This window comes from Lathyrus oleraceus, chromosome 7, assembly GCF_024323335.1.
Source record: "Lathyrus oleraceus cultivar Zhongwan6 chromosome 7, CAAS_Psat_ZW6_1.0, whole genome shotgun sequence".
NCBI lineage: Eukaryota > Viridiplantae > Streptophyta > Magnoliopsida > Fabales > Fabaceae > Lathyrus > Lathyrus oleraceus.
In genome coordinates this window covers 113,111,993-113,118,639 of record NC_066585.1, presented here as the reverse complement: position 1 = coordinate 113,118,639, position 6,647 = coordinate 113,111,993, and the positions used below count along the sequence as shown (strand labels likewise).

Genomic DNA, 6,647 nt, shown 5'->3' with positions numbered 1-6,647 from the left:
TTCCCCTGCTTAAAAGCTCTGGGTTGATATATCCATGGGACTGCCTTCTCATCTTTATATTCGAATGGTGCTGAGAACTCTATCACCAACGGGCTTATAGGTATTTCTATTTTGACCTCATCATAGGGGATATCTACCACGACTATCTCTTCCTGGCGCTTGCTCTTGACATGGTAAGTTATTTGTAACTCGCCTCGATCCAGCATTTGCTGTATAAAACTCCTCAACTCTTCATTGTTTTCTTCCTCAACCAGCTCTTCCAGGATCAGACCACTCTTCAGCAATTGTGCTCCTATCATGGTGATAGGGTTTTGAATCTCTTCAACCTTACGGATCAATTTGCCTTGATCACTCTCCTCAATGGCACTGACGGAAGCATCCTTATGCGTCGACATAGGGTTGGTGTTCACGTTCGGGCGTCTTGGAGTGAAAGAAACGGCCTTGGCTTCGATCAAGTCTTGTACCCGATTCTGAAATGCGAAACAATTTTCCAAAGTATGACCAGGTGCTCCCATGTGGAATTCGCAATGGGCATTAGCGTCGTATCCAGGTGGATATGGAAAAACAGCTGGTTTTAACTCCCTCAATGTTAGGAGGCCCTCCTTCTGCAGATATGGGAATATCTGACTATAAGGTACTGGTAGAGGATCAAGTTGTCTTCTTGGAGGTCTTGGCTTGAACTTTCTTGGTGGTGCGGTATTTTGCTGATGATGATGTTGATGATGTTGTGGCTGATACATTTGTTGTTGCTGTATTGGCTGTTGATAGGGTATGGGTACCACTGCGGCGACTTGGCCATATGAAACCTGTTGCTTCCCTTTATAGTTTCTGGATATGACGTTTGTTTCGCCGTCTCTTTTCTTCGGGAAACCTCCAGAATATTTCTTTGGTGCGCTAGGTGCTGTCACTGCTCCTGGGATCTTTCCATCCCTCAACCCCTTCTCTATGCGGTCTCCAATTGTAACTAGATGTGCGAAGTCAGATGCGGCACTGCTCACTAATCGATCAAAGAATGGGTCCTTCAAGGTGTCCACAAATATCCCGGTCATTTCCTTCTCAGACAATGGTGGCTCTACCTGAGCAGCCAACTCTCTCCACCGCTGGGCGTATTCTTTGAATGACTCACTCTCCTTCATAGCCATCCCTTGCAACTGCATTCGGTCGGGTGCCATATCTAAGTTGTATTTGTACTGACGGAGAAATGCGTCAGCCAAATCCTCCTAACTTTGAATTCGCCCCTGTTCTAAACTCATATACCATCTCAGAGATGCTCCACTTAAATTGTCTTGGAAACAGTGTACAAGTAGTTTGTCATTTTCGGTATGAGCAGCCATTTTCCTGAAGTACATCACCAGGTGACTTCTTGGACAAGTCTGTCCTTTGTATTTCTCGAAATCAGGGGTTTTAAATTTAGCCGGGATGACTAAATTCGATACCAAACGCATGTTCATGGCAGAAGCACCGAAGATATTATTTCCTTCTATGGCTTTGATCTTCTTTTCCAGGGCACGGAGCCTATCTGCAACAGGATCTGGAAGTATTTTAGGTTTTGGTTGATCAGGCATATAGAATGCATCATACTGGTCATCTCCAATTTCGGATCCATGATGAGTAGACATATCAGAAGGTTCTGCACGGTCTCCATCTCCTTTGCCTCCTACCAGTATCTGAACCAATCTCTTCTTGGTGGGGACGTAACTTTCGTCTTGGGGATTCGTACCTGGCGCGCCATCATTCCTTTTTGTCCTAGCTACTTCTTCCTCGCTCCTCTCTCTCTGAGCGATTGCAAGTAGGGGTGTTCAAAACCAAACCAACCCAATAGAAAACTGCAAACCAAACCAAACCAAACCAAAACCACAAAAAACCGCATTTGGTTCGGATGCAATTGGGTCATTCTCTAACAAAACCGCACAGTTTGGTTTGGTTTGCGGTTTGTATTTTTCAAACCGAACTAAACCAAACCAAACCGCATTATGTTACAACTCAAACTTCAGTTTTCCCACATCCAATCCAAAACTCAAACTTAGTATGCCTTAACCTTACAATTAAAAACCATTTTCTCTTACTCACACTTAGGGTTTCAATTTCAACCTTCTTAAATCTCTCCTAGTAGTATCGCACATTCTTCTCATCTTCTTTACCATGTATGTTTCGCCTTTTCTACTATAATATTTCCTCTCTTATGTTCTTTCTTTTTTACCTTTTATGTTACTATTTTCTCTTCCAATTACATATTTATCGCACATTTCTTCTCAATCCCGCATCTCTTATGTTCTTTTTTTCAACTTCTCTAATCTCTCATCTCATATGTTTTTTATGTTTTATTATAATGTCTTTGATATTATTTTATTCTACTATTATATATATGTTTTTTATTCTATTTTTGTCTAATCTAATTTTGTGTATATTGAATGCGAAGTTTTTGTCTAAATATCATAAGTTTTGATGTTATTTAGTAATGTATGAATGACTAAATACAAAGTTATGTTGTTCTCTATAGGTGTATGTATGGCTCAATAAAAATATTGTAAAAAACCGAACCAACCGAACCAATCCAAATCGCATTGGTTTGGTTTGGTTTTATTTCTAAAAGCCAAGCGAACCAAACCGAACCGCATGCTTTTTTCTCTTGCGGTTCGGATGATTTTTATCGTCAAAACCGCCCAAACCGCACCGCGAACATCCCTAATTGCAAGCATTGTCTCCAATAGCTGATCCATCTTCTCCTGGATCGTATTGATGTCTGTCCTCATGGTAACTTGGTTGGCCTCCACTTGCTTTAATGTCATCTTGTATTTGCTTCGCGTCTCGTACCGATGTTGATTAGTCAGTGTGGCTGGATAGAGGGTAAAAAGGTTGGGTAAGTTTTTTGATTTTTATGAAGTGTTATGCATAATGAAGATGCAAATGTTATGTATATTTCATTTCCAGGGAGTCATTTGAGTTTCATTAGTTGTTAGTAATTCGAAGAAACAAAAAAACTTAGAATAACAATAATAGAGTAATTTTAAACGCCATTCATTCCAATACATGACATAGAGGTCCAAAAAGGTCATAGTTCAAAAGTACATTTAAAGGAACAAAATACAAGACAATAGGCAAATCAAACAGCTGGCTTTCTGGCCTGAAGCTCTTCTAGTTCCTCATTGAATCTCTTCAACAACCCTTTACAGAGCAGAATGAAATTGATTATGGCTGGAGGAGTGCTATCTTATTTCAACTCTTCGACTGCGTCTCTCAACCTCCATGGCAATTCTTTAGCTGCCCAATTACAGAATCCTACTAGCCCATCGAGCTTTGCATGAAACTTATCCCTATCTCCTTGTAAGAAGTCTATGGTCTTCTTAAAGGATTCATAATCTTCAATCACATAGTCTCACTCTTTTAACCATATGGAGCTGTCTTGGCATAATGACTCTAACTGGTTCTTCCAATAGCTGACAGATTCCCTTGCATCTCTTACTTCTCGACACTTCTCCTCCCATACCATGGGTGACACCCTAAAAGCTTCAGTGGCTATTTTCTTGAGTCGGCGCTCCTGATCTACTTCAACTTTTGCATGACGAACATAATTGGTTAGTTCTTTTATCTGAACCCCAAGTGTATCCCTTATCGTCTTGTTTTCCTTTGTGGCTAGATGCCACCAACGCTCATTGTCTTGACATTCTTTCTGAGCTTGTCGTAGTTGACCCTTAAGAGTATCCAAACAATGATCAACTTGTTCTAATCCCATTTTGATCTTCTTTCTCTTATGCTCCTCCTTGTTGAACTTTTCCACGTGGGCTTAAAGTTGTGCCTCTTTTCTCTCGAGCTCCCACTTCATATTGTTTTTCTCATTGATGGTTTGTTGGAGTTTTATCTACAGCTCTTCATTCTCTTTTTCTAGCTTTGCCATGGTGGTCTTGAGTTCCTCCATTTCTTCAATAGGGACATGGGTGAGCTTAGGTTCAGGAAGAGGTATAGATGTCCGAATGACAAATGACATTTTAATCATCTGCACCCTTTCCTTTACCCACTGATGACACTGAAATTCACCGTATTTTCGACTCCGATTTCGCATGCATTTTAGTAGTTTTATTGTCATTTTGTTGTGTTATTACTATGTTTCTCTTTGTTTTCAGGTTTTTACTTTAATCGGAGCCCCGATCAAGAAAAGGAGTGAAAAAGAGCTAAAAACCCTAAAATTCAGCATTCTGTACTTGTGGCTCCCACTGTGGCTGGCACCATAGACCCTGCCATGACGTGTCCTAGCTCAACTTCCACGTTCCCCACTACTTCCACTAAGGCGCCTCAGATTGGCCTTGTGGCGGGCGCCATGGCCTTGTGGCGGGCGCCACAAGAGGAAAAGTTTTCCCTCCCATTTTCAAGTTGAAGGGCATCCTTGTCATTTCCATCATTTTACTCTCCTATAAATAGAGACTCGAAATCACTTGTTCAATCATCCAAACTTAGAGCAGAGGCAAACTTAGAGCAAACTTTGTTTCACTTAGGCATATATTCAGTATTTTAAAGTGGTAATCGCTTCGTATTGGGGTGTTACCACAATTGTGTAATCGAGTTTTGTGATCGAGTCTGTAATCGAGTTTGGAGCACTTTGGAAGGAAGTTAATCCTGCCGCCATTTTCATTTCCGCTTTGCATTTTATTCAACCCTCCGATTGGAGCAGATTTTTATTACTTTGCCTTTATCTATTTATTTCCCGCACTCGCTTTACTTTATTTATTTCCCGCACTCGCTTTACTTTATTTATTTCCCGCACTCGCTTTACTTTATTTATTTCCCGCACTCGCTTTACTTTATTTATTTCCCGCACTCGCTTTACTTTATTTATTTCCCGCACTCGCTTTACTTTATTTATTTCCCGCACTCGTTTTACTTTATTTATTTCCCGCACTCGCTTTACTTTATTTACTTTCCGCACTCGCACTACTTTTATTTAAATTAATGCACTTTTACTTTACCATGTCTAACTAAATCTATAAGGTTAGAATGTAAGGATCGTAATTGAACCGATAATCTGTGCAATTGTTCGTAGAAACACTTAAGGGCTATTTTAACTTTCAACTTAAGTTTTCCCGCACTTAATTTCCATTGGGTAAGATCGAAAGCCGTCCAACGTCCTTTTAAACTTAATTGTTTTTAACTATTTCAAAAACAGCGAAAGCGCTTTGTTTAGTTCATTAGAAGTTTTTAACTTAAGAAGAAAAGAGATTTTAAAACTATTTTCGGACGCGTTTATAAGTTTAGAGTCTGGTTCGTGAGAACCTCTTTTGGTTAAGAAATCCAGGTTAAAATACTTTTCAATTTAGTCAAGATACTATATTTCTTAAAAATAGGTTTACTACTCTAACGCAATGCGCGCCTTTTTATAAGTGACAATAAGAGGGTTTGATTAGGGAGTACAACTCGGTTCTGAATACGCGAAAGCGACAATTCCTGTTAAATTAGTTCTTTTCAAAGTAGGAAACACTGCCCATAAGTAGTTCTATTAGCAAGTACTTGGATTATTAATTGATTATGTGAATTACATTCGACCCTGTCTTTATTAATTGAACTTTATTTAATACTTTACTTTTCATTGCACACTCTAAAAACACCTATTTCGATTGCCTTTGATAAACACCATAACAATAGATAACGATAGATTGACACTTGGTCTATGTGGATTCGATAATCTTTTATATTACTCTAACGCGTTCGTATACTTGCGAAAAGCTATGCATCAAGTTTTTGGCGCCGTTGCCGGGGATCAATTTCATCAAGTTTCATTTCCCTGTTGTTATAACGTTTAGACTTAGGCTATTTCCCGCCGGTCAATACGAAGAACTCGCATCACCGGAAGTTTAAACTTAATATACCCTCTGGCGGAACCTGAACGTTACGCTCGCGCACGTTTATTCTTTCATAGAATTAGGAGAGCTATGGCCGAAGATCAAAACCAAAGACCTCTTAAGGACTTCGCCCAACGATCCAACGAAGAACCTAGTTCTAGTATAGTAAACCCGACCATCCCAGCTAATAATTTTGAACTCAAACCATCCCTGTTGCAACTAGTGCAACAAAGACAATTCGCAGGTCTCGCTACTGAGAACCCGAACCAACATTTAAAAATATTTCGTCAATTAGCAGACACTTTTAAAACCAATGGAGCTTCTCCTGAGGCAATCCGTTTAAGATTATTCCCCTTTTCCCTCAGAGATAAAGCCCTATCATGGTTAGATTCCCTTCCACCCAATTCCATTACGACTTGGGATAACCTTAGAAGAGTATTCCTTGCTAGATACTTTCCCCAGAGTAAGACCTCCGTTCTTCGAAACCATATAACTAGATTTACCCAAAACCAAGGAGAATCGCTGTTCGAAGCTTGGGAGAGATATAAAGAGTTGTTACGAGGATGCCCACATCATGGCTTAGAAAATTGGTTAATCATTCAAACCTTCTAAAATGGACCTCATTACAACACTAAGATGACCATCGACGCTGCCGCAGGCAGTGCTCTGATGAACAAACCTTACCTTGAAGCTAGTGCCCTCATCGAAGATATGGCTCAAAACCATCAATCATGGGGAGTCGAACGAGCGACAGTTGAGAAGAAGGAAGCCCAATGAAGAGTGCATGAACTAAGCTCTATAGACATGATGCAAGCT

The 6,647-nt window shown here is 40.0% G+C and overlaps 1 non-coding gene across 1 annotated transcript; it reads right to left on the bottom strand.

Annotated features, from left to right (window-relative positions):
* Nucleotides 1-6,305: 6,305 nt before the first annotated feature.
* LOC127108731 (small nucleolar RNA R71) lies at nt 6,306-6,412 on the bottom strand. The gene has a single exon (XR_007796248.1). It is a non-coding gene; the product is annotated as a small nucleolar RNA R71 (small nucleolar RNA).
* Nucleotides 6,413-6,647: the final 235 nt, after the last annotated feature.